General features: G+C 43.8%; 1 protein-coding gene across 4 annotated transcripts in view; it reads right to left on the bottom strand.

Annotated features, from left to right (window-relative positions):
• ELFN1 (extracellular leucine rich repeat and fibronectin type III domain containing 1) overlaps nt 1–19,454 on the bottom strand; it is a 792,923-nt gene that overhangs the window by 465,748 nt on the left and 307,721 nt on the right. The gene's annotated exons all lie outside the window — the stretch shown is intronic.

Genomic DNA, 19,454 nt, shown 5'->3' with positions numbered 1-19,454 from the left:
GTGCTGCCCGGAACCCCAACACGCGCATTCAACACTACACTACTCCAGGCCGGCTGGAAGGGCAAGATGCGCTGTGTTTCTGCTGAGCCCTGTCCCTGGCTGGAGTGGGGGGAACCAAAGAGAGGGGGAACCAGTAGTGGGTGTGGGTGGAGGATGTAGAATAGGGAAGCACCATAATAGGAGGTATATAAAGGGAAGCCATCTTAGGGTGGCAGAGTAGTGCAGAGGACGAGGACATGCCCCTGCAGCCTGAGGCTGATGACCCGGCCGAGTCAGTCGGTGACCACCAGGAACATCCCCAGTGGGGATACCACTACTAGTGTAAAAGTAGATGGGACTAAGAACTGTAAATAGTCACCCGTAAGGGTACAAACAGAAAAGTTGTTTTTGTGTGCACTTGGTTACCCGTGAGGGTATACAGACTTCAGGCTGAGGACTGTGAGCAGCCAAGAACTGATCTTGTATATAGTTTGCACTTATTAAAGTGCCCTCTATTGGTTTTATATTTACAACCACAGACCTCAGAACAAAAATCTGTTTGGCGTGGCCGAAGACGAGGTCCAGGACCTGGATCGTCTATGCCCTGCAGCCACGCCCAGGGCCTGCGTTGAGGGTTTTCGGACGGGTCCCTCATGCTGCTCGATTTGCACCTTTACCATTGAGAAGGACACCCTGTTTGGGATCTCACTACAATTTGCTTGAAAAATGTTGAAAATGTTTTACATGACAAAATGTGTATATGCAAATGAAAAGTTTTATATTGTTCTTGATAATGTTAACCTGTAACGTTCAAGAAATGTGCCTCCCATAAAGGGAAGAAAAAGATTTATAATCTTCTAAGTGATGCATCTGAAAATTTTGTATGTCTAAAATACCGTGTTTTTGCTCAGTTCCAGCCCGCGAACGTGCTGTGTTTTACCAGGGGAGAGTGTGGTGCCCCTGAGGGTTCAGTCGCCACAGAGGTACTGCACCTCACCCAGAGGTGTGGTGCTTCCTACTCTCAGGTAAGGAGGGAGTGCTGCCTGGAACTCCAACACCCACATTCAACACTACACTTGCTCCAGGCCGGCTGGAAGGGCAAAATGCGCTGTGTTTCTGCTGAGCCCTGTCCCTGGCTGGAGTGGGGGGAACCAAAGAGAGGGGGAACCAGTAGTGGGTGTGGGTGGAGGATGTAGAATAGGGGAGCACCATAATAGGAGGTATATAAAGGGAAGCCATCTTAGGGTGGCAGAGTAGTGCAGAGGACAGAGAGTGAGTAGTAAGGAGAGGAGGGGAGCAGAGTCTCTTTAGGAGCTCTGCTCCAATGTTGGGCCTAGTGAGAGAGGCCCAGGAGGGGAGCAGAGGAGGAAGGCTCCGTCGACAGAAGGGATCCCAGGGAGTACGGTGAGTGCAGGACGGCACCCGTATGCCCGAATCTGCCAGGTGTCAGAGGGATCAGGCCGCCAGAAGGGAACCAGTCACTGGACCAGCCGTGTTACTCCAGGTCTCGGCTGGAAAACCGGAGGCTTCTGCACTTCCATGGTGCAGTTGCTACAGTCTCACTATAGTCACCGTGAAGGGCATCAAGTAGGTCCGGGAACTCCAGGTTGCCTAGAGGGACTTCAGAGCACCTGATCGGGACTGTGTGTTGGGAAGCGCAGGGCAGGAGGGAGAAGACCCAGCGCGAGAAGTCGGTCTAGTAAGGGACATAAAGAAAGTGGGGTTCCGTCAAGCGCTCCTGATATACTTGAGAAAGTGCTGGACCCCTTATCTGGTAGACGCAGTGCGACGCGGGAGGCTGACACCTGTACAGTATACCTGAGGAACTTGAACAGAACTGTGAGTAAATTCGGATGACTGCACTCCACTGCCTCCGTCAGTTATTTTCGCTGCGCCATCTCTCCTGCACCACAAGCCCCAGCATCACCATCATCTATACTACACTGCCCTGGGGCCCGTTCCACCTGTGGGGAGCCGTTCCAACTCAGCTGCCCTACCAACCGCCCCAGAGGTCTGAAGCAGCGCTGGTATCTATTACCAGAAGCCACAGGTGGCATCACGAAACAAACTATACACTAAAAAACCCTTTTTCAAGAGAGACCCCAGAGTACGGGCCCGGGAGCCGACTGCCGTGAATCCGAAGCAAGGTACAAGGCCCGGGTACCGAGTCCCCTATATCCCCCTGGGTCACACATGAGACATATTTATATACCCATGAATTTATTCTATTTCTGTGATCTCTTGGACAAAAACCCAAATCTTTCAACCATGTAAAACTAGAAAACGAGCCAACACTCCAATAAGTTGTGCCACAAGGTTAGGGTCCCATCACAGAGGGACGCCTTGCCATGGCTAATGTGCTCTTATGAATTAGCCAATTTATGCGCTAAGCACCCTATTTTTTGGACCATAAGATGCACTTTTTTCCTCCAAAATTTTGGAGGAAAATGGGGGGGGTCCGTCTTATGGTCCGAATGTTGGGGGGGGGGTGTATATTTATGTGTGGTGTGGGGGGAGCGGTATCGGTGGAGGAGCGGGGCACAGAAGGCAGCAGCCGCCCGCTGCAGCCTACACTGTCCCCGCTGCTAAAGAAAATGAATATTCACTGCTCCCCACGCCCATGGGGCATGGGGAGCACTGAATATTCATGCTCCTTAATAGCGGTGTACAGTGTAGCCGCGCTGCGGCTGCTGCTGCTGCCGGCTATCTCCTGTGCCCGCTGTTAAAGGCATGAATATTCAACCTCTCTTTATGCCCATGGGCATGGGGAGGGGGTGTATATTCATGCCCTTTAATGAGCAGGCACAGGAGATAGCCAGCAGCAGCAGCCGCAGCACGGCTCCGCTGTGTGCCGGCTATGAAGGAGAGTGAAGTCACTGCTCCCCGCGCACACAGACCCGGCGTGGGGAGCAGTGACTTCCGGCAGCTGATCTCTCCTTGTGAGCCACGCATGGCAGTTACGTCATGTGCTGCTCACATGGAGAGATCAGTGCAGGCAGACCGGACGCAGCGCTGGAGGAGAGAAGAAAGGTGAGTAGCAGTGTTTATTTTTTTTTAATGTGCAGCCTGATGGAGATTAGGGGTGGCATGCATACCAGGACGGGGATTAGGGGTGGCATGCATACCAGGACAGGGATTAGGGGTGGCATGCATACCAGGACAGGGATGAGGGGTGCCATGCATACCAGGACAGGGATTAGGGGTGCCATGCTAACCAGGACAGGGATTAGGGGTGCCAAGCATACCAGGACAGGGATGATGGGTGCCATGCATACCAGGATAGGGATGAGGGGTGCCTGCATACCAGGACAGGGATGAGGGGTGCCATGCATACCAGGACAGGGATGAGGGGTGCCATGCATACCAGGATAGGGATTAGGGGTGCCATGCATACCAGGATAGGGATTAGGGGTGCCATGCATACCAGGACAGGGATGAGGGGTGCCATGCATACCAGGACAGGGATTAGGGGTGCCATGCATACCAGGACAGGGATTAGGGGTGCCAAGCATACCAGGACAGGGATGAGGGGTGCCATGCATACCAGGACAGGGATGAGGGGTGCCATGCATACCAGGACAGGGATGAGGGGTGCCATGCATACCAGGACAGGGATGATGGGTGCCATGCATATCGGGATAGGTATGAGGGGTGCCATGCATACTAGGATAAGGATGAGGAGTGCCATGCATACCAGGACAGGGATGAGGGGTGCCATGCATACCAGGACAGGGATGAGGGGTGCCATGCATATCAGGATAGGTATGAGGGGTGCCATGCATACCAGGATATGGATGAGGGGTGCCATGCATACCAGGATGGGGATGGGGACCACATATAAAAGGAAGGGGGGCGGCATATATACCAGGATGGGGGATATTGTCAGAATTGGGGGACATTACCCTATACCAGTGTCAGCAGAAGACCCCCCCCCCTTAAAAGTGCATCATGACCACATTTTTTGCTTAAATTTTTATTTTTTTATTTTCCTCCTCTAAAACCTAGGTGCGTCTTATGGTCCGGTGCGTCTTATAGTCCGAAAAATACGGTACTTCATTTTTATAAGTATATTTTATATAGCAGTAATGCAGTTCAAATGTCATATATTCAATGTTCAACAGAAATGGAATAATAGGGTTAGGTCTGAGCTGGCGGATGGAAAAGAAGAACGGTGTCCAAGAATGCGGTTTATTAATCAACATGTTTCGAAATGCCTTCATCAGGACAAGGCACAGTGGGTCTGCATCACCCTTGGGCCCTTAGTGTTTGTGGTCCCACATCCACACCAGGTGAGTACCTTTGCATTTGATCTCTCCATTATCACTCGGATAAGACCCTATTGCTATTATTGTTATTAGTTTGACATAGATAGATAGATAATAGATTATAGATATGGATAGATGATAGATAGATATGGATAGACAGAGATAGATATGGATAGATAGATATGGATAGAGAGACAGATAGATAGATAGATATGGATAGATAGATAGATAGATAGATATGGATAGATAGATAGATATGGATAGATGATAGATATAGATAGATAGATAGATAGATAATAGATAGATAGATAGATATAGATAGATATAGATAGATATATAGATATGGATAGATAATTAGATAGATAGAAGATACACAGATGATAGATAGATAATAGATGATAGATATGGATAGATGATAGATATGGATAGATAGATATGTATAGATAGATAGATAGATAATAGATAGATAGATAGATATGGATAGATGATAGATAGATATAGATAGATATGGGATAGATATATATGGGATAGATATAGATAGATAGATAGATAGATAGATAGATAGATAGATAATAAATGATAGATATGGATAGATAGATAATTAGATAGATATAGATAGATATGGATAGATAGATAATAGATTATAGATATGGATAGATGATAGATAGATAGATAGATAGATAGATATGGATAGATAGATAGATAGATAGATAGATAGATAGATAGATAGATAGATATGGATAGATGATAGATAGATAGATGGATAGATAGATATGATAGATAGATAGATATGGATAGATATAGATAGATAGAAGATAGATAGATAGATAATAAATTATAGATATGGATAGATGATAGATAGATACTGTAGATAGATAGATGATACAGGGGCGGACACAGACTGTAGTGGGCCCCTGTGCAAGAAATTTTTGGGGGCCCACCCCCTGCGCTTCATAAGGCAACAAAGTTATGTAAACATAACCCCCCCATGTGCATCTCTCGCCCCCCCATGTGCAGCTCTCATCCCCCCCATGTGCAGCTCACCCCCCCGATGCATCTCTCATCCCCCCCATGTGCATCTCTCACCCCCCCATGTGCATCTCTCACCCCCCCATGTGCATCTCTCACCCCCCCATGTGCATCTCTCACCCCCCCATGTGCATCTCTCACCCCCCCATGTGCATCTCTCACCCCCCCCATGTGCATCTCTCATCCCCCCCACTCCTAGTTAATTAATTGTATTTAAGAAAAATAAAACTTGTTATACTTACCCCCATGCGATCCCTGCAGAATCCTGGCGCTCGTCCACGTCGCTGCCACCAGACTCCTGACGTTCGGCCATGTGACGGTGCCACATACATAGCCAACAGCTTTTGTTTTGGCCAAAAGATTTTTAAAGCCGCCACCACGATAAGGTAGACTCTTCTGGCCGGGCCCTACTCTAACCTATTAAAATTTTCTTACAATATCCAATACTCTTTTTAGATATATTTTTATTTAGTTTTCTTTAAGGGAATGTGTCATATACATTTTTTTTTAAAATGACCAATAATACCACATACAGGGAATACCGCCACACCATCACCAGACCACATATTACCACAACATAGTGACCGAATAATACCACACAGAAGGGAGAAAAACTGCCACACCATGACCAGACCACATATAACTAATATTACCACCACATTACTAATATTACCATAAGTGTCATTATACACGGGAGCTCTATACATGGTATGTATAATGTAAGTGTCCAGGTAATCTAGTGATCACCAGTGACATTATACACAGGAGCTCTGTATATAGTGTCAGTGTACAGGTAATACAGTGATCACCAGTGACATTATACACAGGAGCTCTGTATATAGTGTACAGGTAATACAGGGATCACCAGTGACATTATACACAGGAGCTCTGTATATATTGTCAGTGTACAGGTAATACAGTGATCACCAGTGACATTATACACAGGAGCTCTGTATATAGTGTCAGTGTACAGGTAATACAGTGATCACCAGTGACATTATACACAGGAGCTCTGTATATAGTGTACAGGTAATACAGTGATCACCAGTGACATTATACACAGGAGCTCTGTATATAGTGTACAGGTAATACAGTGATCACCAGTGACATTATACACAGGAGCCCGGTACATAGTATATAGTGTAAGTGTACATGTAATACACTGACTCACTGGTGACGTCTCTAGGTGAAGTCCTTCAGCTACGCTTTTCTCCTTCATCCAGCACAGACCGCCATCACGTCTTCCAGCCAGGACTCGTCTCTGCATAAAATAACACAGTTATCTAGAGCACATTCCCCAACTTCTACATTACGCAGCTGAATACAGACGTGCATCCACCATCAATATATGGTTAGTTATTATGCAACCTACCATTCCAAATATAAATTGTAATCCACCACGGTGCCCCCATTAACTGTAAATAGGCACTTAATATATAATTTAATTAGAACCTCTACTCTATACTTCCTGCTCCCCGCATTCATTATTTACATGCACCCCCTGCCCCAATTCATTATATCATGTCCGTGCTCTCCCCACATTCATTATGTGCAGCTCATTATCCCCCTACTCCTAATTCCCCCATGTGCAGCTCATTTTCTCCCAATTCCCCCATGTGCAGCTCTCACCCCCCCATGAGCAGCTCTCACCACCCCCCCATGTGCACATCTCTCATCCCCCTCTCCCACATGTGCCCCTCTCTCATCCCCCCCACATGTGCCCCTCTCTCACCCCCCCATGTGCCCCTCTCTCACCCCCCTCCCCCACATGTGCCCCTCTCTCATCCCCCTCCCCCACATGTGCCCCTCTCTCATCCCCCCATGTGCACCTCTCTCACCCCCCCATGTGCACTTCTCTCACCCCCCACATGTGCACATCTCTCACCCCCCTCCCCCACATGTGCCCCTCTCTCATCCCCCTCCCCCAATGTGCATCTCTCATCCCCCTCCCCCCATGTGCATCTCTCATCCCCCCACATGTGCAGCTCTCACCACCCCCTCCATGTGCACCTCTCTCATCCCCCCCACATGTGCACATCTCTCATCCCCCTCCCCCACATGGGCACCTCTCTCATCCCCCCCATGTGCATCTCTTATCTCCCCCCATGTGCATCTCTTATCCCCCTCCCCCATGTGCATCTCTTATCCCCCTCCCCATGTGCATCTCTTATCCCCCTCCCCCATGTGCATCTCTTATCCCCCTCCCCCATGTGCATCTCTTATCTCCCTCCCCATGTGCATCTCTTATCTCCCCCCCCATGTGCATCTCTTATCTCCCCCCCATGTGCATCTCTTATCTCCCCCCACATGTGCACCTCTCACCCCCCTCCCCCCACATGTGCACCTCTCTCATCCCCCTCCCCCCACATGTGCACCTCTCTCATCCCCCCCACCCCATGTGCACCTCTCTCACCCCCCCCCACCCCATGTGCATCTTTTATCATCTCCCCCCCCATGTGCATCTCTTATCTCCCCCCCCCATGTGCATCTCTTATCCCCCCCCCACACACACACACACATGTGCATCTCCCATTCCCCCCACTCCTAGTAAATTGCATTTTGAAAAAAACAAAACTTGTTATACTTACCCCCATGCGATCCCTGCAGAATCCTGGCGCTCGTCCAAATCGCTGACACCAGGTTCTCCTGACTTCCGGCCATGTGACGGCGCCGTCACATGACCGGAAGTCAGGGGAATCATGAAGGCGCTGCCGCAGCAGCGCAGCGCTGAGATGTCCCGGACCCGGCGCTTAGCATGGGGCCGGGGGCCCCATGAGGAGAGAGACTCACAAGAGGAGGGCCCCTACCGGCTGGGCCCCATACTGGAGTCAGGGCAGACATGCCATGATGGCGGCCCTGCTTGAGGCTGGAGGGGCCCCCTCTCCCTCGGGGCCCCCGTTCAATGAACCGGCTGCACGGGCGATAGTTCCGCCCCTGAGATGATATATAGATGTATAGATAATAAATGATAGATATGGATAAATGATAGATAGATATGGATTGATAAATTGATAGATAGATAGATAGATATAGATATGAATAGATGATAGATATAAATAGATAGATGGATAGATATATAGATATGGTTAGATAGATATGGATAGATAATTAGATAGATATAGATAGATATGGGCTAGATACTGTAGATAGATATGGATAGATATAGTTAGATAGATAGATGGATATAGATAGATAGATAGATAGATAGATAGATATGGGATAGATAGATATAGATAGATAGATAGATATGGATAGATAATAGATAGATAATAGATATAGATAGATGATAGATAGATAGATAGATAGATAGATAGATAGATGATAGATATAGATAGATAGATATGGATAGATGATAGATAGATGATAGATATGGATAGATGATAGATAGATATGGGATAAATAGATAGATAGATAGATAGATAGATATGGGATAGATAGATAGATAGAGAGATAGATAGATAGATAGATAGATAGATAGATAGATAGGCAAAAAATAGTGGTGCAGCACTAGCAATATGAGAGAGTAAAAAAGGTGCAGAGCCTCTCAGGTACAACCAAAACCTGAAGTAATACAAAGAGGAATATAGAGGCAGCACTCCAAAAAAATTCAAATATATGATGCTTTTATTTGAAAAAGTCCCTCACTAGGGATGAAACGTTGCCATGTTGACATGATGGGTCAATAAAAGCATAATATATTTGAATTTTTTTGGAGTGCTGCCTCTATATTCCTCTTAGATAGATATGGATCGATAGATAGATAGATAGAGGATAGATAGATAGATATGGGATAGATAGATAGATAGATAGATAGATAGATAGATAGATAGATAGATAGACAGATATAATATAGATAGATAATAGATAGATAGATAGATAGACAATAGATAGATAGATAGATAGATAGATAGATAGATAGACAATAGATAGATAAAGAGTTAGACATAGATGTAGAAGTAGCAATTCTAAAACTAACACATAAGGAACATATTACAATGTAGAAAGTTAATTCTAAACACTTAAAATATTCAATGGCTTTTGTTGTGTTAGGTTCCATTTTCTGGATGTCTTTCTGCATTGTGACATCTTTGTCATGGTAAGAAAGGCTACATCTGTAGGTCCCAGACTCCTGCATTATCCGTCTATAATACTGCAGTCCTTCCTTTTATGACTTTGAGGGTCCTTTGAGACCCTGTAGGCACCAGAACTTAAATGTCATTAGACTGCGGTTTAGCTGGTGTCGGACCCTAAAAGGGTTAAAAATCACAAAAAAAACACTTAAAAAAAGTTTAATATATTTTAAATTCCTTCAGTAATGGATCTCGGAATATGATGGGCCAAAATTGTGGGAAAATATGCTGTTCCATGAAGGTTAAACTTAATTACTTCCTTAAAGGGAATCTGGCAGTGACCACATATACTGGCATGCAGGTCATTGAAATGGAAATCCATCAACACCTTTACATTTTCTACCTGTTGCTGTATCGGCGTTTTCATTCATATGCTCTAGCTATTATATGCTCTGGGCGTGACAGAGCACTTCCCCAGACTCTGCCTCCAGAGGTTGCTTCCCCATCCAGCACCAGCCTCTTTATCTTGATTGATAGCTCACTGTCGGATTATCTTGTCTGATGTCAAGCTGACAGTGAGTTATGAATCAAGCTTAAGAGGTTGGTGCTGGGCGGGGAAACAAGCTTTTGAAGCATAGGCTTGGGAAGTGCTCTGTCACACCCAGAGCACATAATGCTTCATTTGCATATGATTGAAAATGCTGATTTCTCAAAAATACAGCAAAAGATAGAAGATGTAAAGGTGTTGATGCATTTACATTTCAAAGAACTTCATGCCCGTATATGCGGTTTGGGAGTTTACTGACAGATTCCCTTTAAAGGAGTCTAACATCCCCAAAAACACATTTAAACTACCTAAACATTTATATAGTGGACCTAGCCCCCATTTAAGTCATACTAGGCAAGTATAGATTAACTTCAAAGTAAATTAAAAATCAACTTTTATCTGATATGCAAATGAGGGCGCACCAGTGCACTGTTGGTGTGGCCTATGCCTTGGTGCACCATCTCTCCCTGCTATTTGCATATTAAAGCCTCACGTTGATTGACTTTTCTCTAAGGCCCCAGTGAAGGTAGGCTCTCCTGTCTGCGCCTGCACATTAACACTGGATTATCGTGGATTACCTGACTCAGACTAGTTATCCACATTAGCCCCGATTCATTATTGGCATATTTATTTTATTCACTTTTCTTTTTTATCTTTTGGTATTTTTTTGCCATTTATTGCACCACATTCTTCAAAATTTTGCACACAGTTCATGAATCTAGCACAAATTAAAAATGGAGCCTAATTCGTTATTGCCTTTGTGCCTTTGTCTACTATTGGTGTTTTTTCGCTGTCTTTTATTTGTACCTAGTTCTGTTTGCGTCTATTTTATGTGTTCATCTGTTTTTTTTTTATATGTTTGCCATTGCAAGTGGAGTTTCCAGATGTTTCCAGCCAATTCATCAATTGCAACTTTTTAAAAAGTCACAAAACTTCCCCTGTAGTGGTTTTCTAATACTCCAGCTATTTTGATGCACATTTTGTGAATTGTATGACTTTTTTGCTCTAAAAAGTCGCAAAACAGGTCAAGGACACAAATAAAGACCATTTTTTTACTTTGTGCAAAAAGACAAAAAAGAAAAGTGACTTAAAAAAGACATAAATGATGAATCAGGGCCAATGTGTTATGAACGTAACACACACTAATGTGTAGCGGAAAAAAGGGAAGACCTACTACAGGGAGACGGCACACCCACACCCAACTGGTCGCTGTACAGACTAGATAGACCCTAGCCGCACAACTCAAAAATACCACCTCGGACCTAGCTCCCTTAAAGGCAATTGAGGGATCTCTCGAGCTCCTGAGGAACCAGAGGGGAGGTTGCAATACACTGCCAACAAGAGGCGAGGAAAGTATGCAGGAAGATACAAGACCCAGGATGAGAAAATGAAAACACATTCATATAGGGTAGAGAGGAAAAGTTAAGGAGAGCAAAAAGAAAATGGAACAAGTTTAACCTCCCAGAAACCTAAAGCGGTGAAAGGAAGAGGAACTGGGTAGGAAAATAAACAGACTGGTGTCTACCATGCAAAGTAAACCAAACCCTTTAGCAGAAGGGTTGGAACTCCTAAACCGAAGTCCACCTAAAGTTATAGCCAGCAAGGAAGTTCAGTGAAGGGTGATAATATAAAACCCAACCCAGAATGTGATAGGGCAGACCAAAATGGGAAAATGGAAAACATCTGAAGAGGAGCAAACCAAGAAGAGGGATCAAAGACAATTGGAACCATCAGCATTTGAACAGGGAAGAAAAGGCAATAGCTCAGCAGACAGGGGAGCTGACTACACAGCAAAAGATCAGTGGATCGAATCCCCAAACCGAGCCATAACACATGGTCTTTACTTTTAACCATTTTTTTATTGTCAAAATTTCTGGGATAAATAGAATGACTCCAGAGGGGACTGGAGTGCATTTGTGACAAAACTAGGCGAAAACATCAGGACAACCTAGACCTTGCCTGCAGCAATGAGCTAAAAAAGCCAATGAGGAATATATATAAAACAGACTTTAAGGAAGGCGCATAAGTAAAGACAAATATGGTGCCAGCAAAAAAAAAACACAAAACAACAAAACCTCAGCATAAATCAGGTGCAAATGCAATAATGAATCAGTCCCATAGTCCCTGGCAGCTTTTTAACCGCTTCCCGACCACCCCACTGTAGATAAACGTCCGCGCTGCCTGGGCTCTGTGCAGCGCGGACGTTTAAAAACGGTGGGTGGTCCCGCAGCGCTCAGGACCCCCAGGGTCCTGCCAGCGCTGCGGGTGCGGTGCAGAGCGATAGCTCTGACAGGGAACATCATCGGGACCTGATTGGATCAGGTCCCAGTGATGTTAACCCTTTGCTGTCTTCTATATGCCGCGATCTATAGTGATCGCGGCATATAGAAGACAGCAGGAGGAGAAGGGGTCGTCCACTTTCCTCTCCGACGGCCCCCTTATACCTTCCAGGACCTGACGTTGCTATGGCAGCTGGAGGTCACATGACCGCCTCCAGATCTGCCATATATGGTGTCCTGCCTGGCTCAGCCTGCAGCTGAAGCCAGGCAGGAGACTGACTGTGAAACAATCAGCGAAGATCTCATGTAATGTAATATATGTCTATTACATTACATGAGATCAGTGATCAGAAAAATAAAAATTAATGTCCCATACAGGGATTAAGTAAAAATGTAAAAAAAAGTAAAAAAAATGTTTTGAAACTGTTAAAAAAAAAAAATTACAAAATAAATAAAAATAAATAAATAAAATATTAAACCGATAAATCCGTATATTTATGCAAAAATAAAAACAGTACACATATTTGGTATCGCCGCGTCCGAAAAAACCCGAGCTATAAAACTGTCACACTAATTAACTCCTTCTGTGCACACCGTAATAAAAATAAATAAAAAACGGAGCAAAAAACTATGCTTTTTCCTCATATCGCCAAACAAAAAGTGGAAAAAAATGCGATCAAAAAGCAAAATGGAGATAAAAATGGTACCGCTAAAAACATCATCTTGTTCCGCAAAAAACAAGCCACCATACAGCTCCATCAGCCGAAAAATCAAAAAGTTATAGTGCTCAGAATAAAGCGATGCAAAAAAAATATTTTTAGTATAAAATTGTTTTATTGTGTAAAAGCGCCAAAACATAAAAAAAAATACAGTAAGTGTAGTATCGCTGTAAATGTACTGAGCCGAAGAATAACGCTGCCTGATCACTTTTACCACACGCAGAACGGCATAAAAAAACCCTCAAAAAACAATTCCTGAATTGTTTGTTTTTGTTAATTTTACCTCCCAAAAAACGGAATAGAAAGCGATCAAAAAATGTCACGTACCCAAAAATGGTACCAATAAAAATGTCCACTCGTCCTGCAAAAAACAAGCCATCACATGACTCTGTCGGCCGAAATATGGAAAAATTATAGCTCTCAAAATATGGCGATGCAAAAACTAGATTTTGCAAAAAAAAGCGTCTTTTAGAGTGTGACAGCTGTCAATCATAAAAACCCGATATAAATCTGGTATCTCTGTAATCGCACCGACCCGAAGAATAAGGTCGTCTAATCACTTATACCGCACGAGGAACGGCGTAAAAAATAAATAAAACCAATTCTTCACCTGCTACTGATTTGTTTATTATGTCTCCCAAAGTGCTCACCACACATCTAGATAAGTTCCCTAAGGGGTCTAGTTTACAAAATGGTGGCACTTGTGGGGGGTTTGCACTGTTTAGGCACATCAGGGGCTCCCCAAATGCAACATGGCGTCTGCTAATTATTCAAACAAATTTTACATTCAAAAAGTCAAATGGCGCTCCTTCCCTTCCGAATACTGCAGTGTACCCAAATAGTGGTTTTCCCCCACATATGGGGTATCGGCAAACTCAGGAGAAATTGCACAGCAAACTTAATGGTGCAATTTCTCCTGTTACTGTTATGATAATGCAAAATTAGGGGATGAAAAACATTTTTTGTGGGAAAAATGTGAAAATTTTATTTTTACGGCTCAATATTATAAACTTCTGTGAAGCACCTGGGGGTGCAAGGTGCTCACCACACATCTAGATAAGTTCCCTAAGCGGTCTAGTTTCCAAAATGGTGTCACTTGTGGGGGGTTTCCACTGTTTAGGCACACCAGGGGCTCCCCAAATGCAACATGGCGTCCGCTAATTATTCAAGCAAATTTTACATTCAAAAAGTCAAATGGCGCTCCTTCCCTTCCGAACCCTGCAGTGCGCCCAAACAGTGGTCTTCCCTCACATATGGGGTATCAGCGCGCTCAAGAGAAATTGCACAAACAATTTTGGGGTCCATTTTTTTCCTGTTACCCCTGCGAAAATAAAAAAAAATGGGTCTAAAGTAACATTTTTGTGAAAAAAGTTAAATGTTAATTTTTTTCTTCCACATTCCAAAAATTCCTGTGAAGCACCTGAAAGGTTAATAAAGTTCTTGAATGTGGTTTTGAGAACCTTGAGGGGTGCAGTTTTTAGAATGGTGTCACTTTTGGGTATTTTCTGTCATAAAGACCCCTCAAAGTGACTTCAAATATGATGTGGTCCCTAATAAAATGTTTTTGTAAATATTGTTGTAAAAATGTGAAATCGCTGGTCAACTTTTAACCCTTATAGCTCCCTAACAAAAGAAAATTTTGGTTTCAAAATTGTGCTGATGTAAAGTAGACATGTGGGAAATGTTATTTATTAACTATTTTGTGTGAAATATCTCTCTGATTTAAGGGCATGAAAATTCAAAGTTTGAAAATTGCAAAATTTTCTAAATTTTCACCAAATTTCCGATTTTTTCACAAATAAACGCAAGTGATATCGAAGAAATTTTACCACTATCATGAAGTACAATATGTTACGAAAAACAATCTCAGAATCAGCGGGATTCGTTGAAGCGTTCCAGAGTAATTACTTCATAAAGTGACAGTGGTCAGAATTGAAAAATTTGGCCCGGTCACGAAGGCAAAAACAGGCTCTGGCGCGAAGTGGTTAAAGTATATTTCATTAGAAACACAGCAGCGTTACAGAATAAAACATATACTCATACAAAAACTCAGCAGACTCTGATTCATGCAGTTCAGGGTAATGCAGTTTAGTTTAATGTGTAAGAAAAATCAAAATCAAATTTATAGAATAATCATAAATGATATATGATTGCATATTGATATATAAAGCTGTGAGAATCAAATCACAGCTTTAAAGGGGTTATCGAGAATTATTTAATTGTTTTTACCTAAGAACTAACAGGTAGGTAGTTTTTTACTACCTGTATGTTATTGTGACATGCAGAAGTAGTGCTGTTGCTTCAAAAGCATCCAGCAACTATTAGAAGTAACACAAGCACAGGAGACAGGAAGTGTTGTTGCTTTAAAAGCATTCAAGCAACTATTAGAAGTAACACAGTCACAGGAGAAGGGGAGTGTTTAAGCAGAGCCCCAGGGGGATTGTAGGGAAGTTGTTTACTGTCTGGCCGGAGCGGAAGAGAAAGGTGGCTTATGATGTGTATCTCACAGAAGTCAAGGGAACAGAATTCACGTCAGGAGGGAAGCTAAACACAGGTCAGTTAGACTCCCTGAGCTAACAGTGTGGAGTATTATTAGCCAGGAAGATAAGGACTGGGAGGAAGCCTGTCATAGAGATCATCTCCCTCATCACACCCTTCCCCCCTCCATCTCCATGCAGGATAAAGAATGCTGTGTACTATTGAGTCCTTGTGAAGGAAAAGCCTGTGGTTGTGTATGCATTAAAACTGTGCTGTAGTGTACTACTGGATAGACTGTGTACTACTGTGCTGCGAAGGAGATTGTACTATTGCTACTGGAGCCTGTTGCTCATAGAGACACTTAAATTGCACTGGCCGTGCCTCATTAAATGTTACTGTTCTACCATTTCTGAGGACTCTTGTCAAATGTGTCTGGTCAGCAATTGAATCTATCCTGTGCCTGAGAGAAGCTGCAGCCTATGGTCGCCCTGAGTAACGGATACCCCAGGATTCCAGCGGAATTCATGTAACCGGTCTCGCCCCTATCTGAACTTAGGCAGCGTCCGTGTAACATTATGCCTGCCACCGATTTCGGCTGGCACAGATCGCTCCTACCATTGATTCAGCAGCTTCCACTGACGTCACGTCTTTTTCATTTTGTTCTGTTGATGTAGCGTGATTGCTGACGTCATGATAATTGACAGCCGGTTCCCTGTAGTCTAACTGTGGGGAATCGGTTGTCAGTTAGCATGATGTCTGCAGTGATGTTCCATCGACAAAGTAGCCTGGAAGAAGAAGAGCTGCTCTGTTGACAAGGAGCAGCTGAATGGCTGACAGGAGTGGTCGTAACAGCTCTGAGTTGGCGCCGGTTAGAACAGGCAAGTAGTTGCCTCTGCTAGTAAGTACCTGCCTGTTAGTTTTTAGGCCCTTAGTGAAAAAAAATAAAATAGTCCTGGACAATTTTAAAGGAAACCTGTCAGAAGGAAAATCTGTGTCTCCATTGTCTTGTAATCCAATTACAAATTCTTATTAATTTGAGCTCACAGGTGCAAGGGCTTGGTCTGCACTTACAGCTCTCTGACTTCTCTAGCTTTCCAGCCTCTTTCTCCTCCCGTCGCTGGCCTCCTACCAATGATTTACAGCTCACTCTTCTCTGTGACCTGCTCACTCCGGCCGACATCTTGCGTAGGCTTTTTTGTTCCATTTGCGGCGCATGTGAATTATTGTCCTGGTGACATTGTGAGAGGCGGAAAATCCATCCATCCGCCACCAGGAGTGAATGTACCAGAGTGAGATGTTGGCAGGAAGATAAGGTCACAAAGACTGACATGTTGCCTAGGGTCTGTCCTTCCAGGGCGGTGGCACATGTGCAAATGGATATTCTTGCTCTTGCTACATCACCAGGAAATTATTATGCATATGTCGCCCATGGAATTATGTCGGACAGGTGAAGCAGGTCACAGAGAAGAGTGACCTGTCAATCACTGGCAGGATGCCTGGGTCTGGAGGAGAAAGAGGCTGGAGAATCTGGAGAGCTGTAATTACAGACCAAGCCTCCTACCCTTGAAAGCTCATTTGCATAAGAATTCACCAATGGATTACAAGACACAGATTTCTAAAATAACAGGGAGTCAATATCATCTGAGACATAATCAAAATATATACACATATGAAAGACCAACCTTATGCCAAGATAATAGGCTGGAGGGGCAAATCCCCAGGAACACTCTAAGATAAATATTTCATACAAGAAACACAGAGTCGGAGTCCCAAAATGTATCAAAACAAATATTTATACCTTTAGTTAAACACTGAAAATACAAATAGGCAAAGACTGTACAAAGATAAAATCAGTCATCAATAGCAACGGCATGGGTACTAATAGTGAATGATCCACAAATCAGTAACATATGATGTATACACCCCTGTTTATCATACCAGATAACAGCTCACAAATGCAGAAAACAGTAAAGCATAGTGAAGCATGACAGTGTGAACCATATGTGAATGATGATGTGAACCTTACCCATGATATGCCCGTGTGAACCTGCACTGACAGCAGCCCCAACGCGTGTTTCGCGTGGGCTTCCTCGAGGGGTCTGTGCAGCTAGGGTCTTTCTAGGGAGGTGGCAAGCTGAAGTGTATAAGAATACACTAACCAGGCAACAAGGGTGGACGGACAGGGATACATGAAAATAACAAACATACAAAATACACTCACCAAACAACAGAGTTGGACACAGGGGAGTTTAAGGTAGGAGAAACCAAATTGGAGAAGGAGGGGATGTGCACTCAAACAAAACTCCAAGCAACAATCTTCTGAACAAAACTCCAAATTCCAACTACAGCCAGAAACTACACCTTCAACTCCACACTAGGCAGTAAGAACTAACACTGGCAACTCATAAGTGCCAGAGGCGAGCATATATAGCAAAGGGGAGTGGCCAACACTGAACAGCTGAGACAATCCAGGTTGCTTCAACTGAACAGATTAACCCTTGCACTGCTTGCAAGAAAAAAAAACTGCACTGTTTAATAAGATGGTGAAGTATTTCTAACAAGTGCAGGAGTTTGTGAAACCAGACGGCGCAATGGTCTGGCCCCTCTCTGTCACGGTATCCACGTGACATTTGGGGTCTAAAAACCTGCCGACAGGTTCCCTTTAAAGGCAAATTTCCCAAATTTGCCACTTCAGTTTTCCATGCGAATATGTTAGTGTGTATGCGTGCCTGTATTATCGTGTTGAAATATATATTGATATACACAGAAAACAGGTTAAAGAATAGTTCATAAGGACATATCATAGGTGCAAGAAATCTCACTTTAATGTTAAACGCAATGTAACACAATTTCTTTTCCGCATGTACCAGTGTGAAAGTTCTGAAGGATTAGAGAGCACTAAGGTGAAAGCTGGTTGTAAGAAACACCAACATTAAAAATAACTTATCACCTTGAGATAAATACTAATGTGCTATGTAAGTATATATAGATAGAAATACTGTATATATATATATATATATATATATATATGTATATATACACAAGAAACTATTTTAATAGATCCGAGGACTGGAAGCTTGAGTGCTGTTGGGTTTTTAGTACAAGGGTGTTAGAAAATAGCTTGCCACTAACACATCAGAGAAATAGGTCAAATAAAGATAAGATTGCATTTCACAAATCGGAGTAAAGATCACAGAGTGGGAAAAGATAGGACTCGTGAATGTGCTAAATATGAAAGCCGAACTGAAAGCCGAGCCGTCTTGTGCTCAGAACAGTGGTCAGACTCATCACATCTCTTCCTATGCCATAGTGAGGCATATTGAATGGGGTTGTCCAGGCTTAAGATATTTGTTACTTATTATTAGGAGGTCACCCATATCAGATTGGTATCAGATTAATATTGGATCGGAGCTGCAGCTCAGTCCCTGTTGAAGTGAATCTGAGCTGATCTGTTTCGGCTACTACTCAATAAATGGAGCCATGCTGTTTCGGCAACTAAGAATGCATACATCCAGCCAGGGTTGGACTGGCCCACCAGAGAACCGGAGAATCCTCCAGTGGGCCCTGGCTTCTCCTTCAGGAGAGTTCATAGTGCAAACCTTGCTGCTGCTATGGGACTCTTGATTGGGGGAGAAAGGTGGATCCTCAGAATCAAATCCTCTGGTGGGCCCAATGTTCTTCAGTCTGATACTGAATCCAGCCTTGGGAATAGCAAAAAATGGATCGGAGGAGGGGGTGCCGTGGTGTTAGACTTCTACTGATCTGATATTGATGACTTATCCTTATCCTAAGGCTAGGGTCACACTAGTATATATTCTCTCATCTGAGAGAATCCGGTCAATTATGCAAATCACACTCTGATGAAACTCTGATCAGAGTTTGATCATAGTGTGATCCGATTCTCTCGGATAAGGAGGAGATAGGTGAAAAAAATTCTCCAGCTTCTCCACTCTATGAGGCCACAGAAATCGGAATGTACTTAGAGATCATCCTAGTGCAGTCAGATGTTTTCCACTGACTCGTTGACTTGCATGGTTGAGTGCGATCCGAATATTGGATCAAACTCAGGCATGCTGCAATTTTTTCCT

This window comes from Phyllobates terribilis, unplaced genomic scaffold, assembly GCF_046119375.1.
Source record: "Phyllobates terribilis strain yellow unplaced genomic scaffold, ASM4611937v1 Scaffold_9__5_contigs__length_417890890, whole genome shotgun sequence".
Classification (NCBI taxonomy): domain Eukaryota; kingdom Metazoa; phylum Chordata; class Amphibia; order Anura; family Dendrobatidae; genus Phyllobates; species Phyllobates terribilis.
This window is presented reverse-complemented; position numbering and strand designations above follow the sequence as displayed.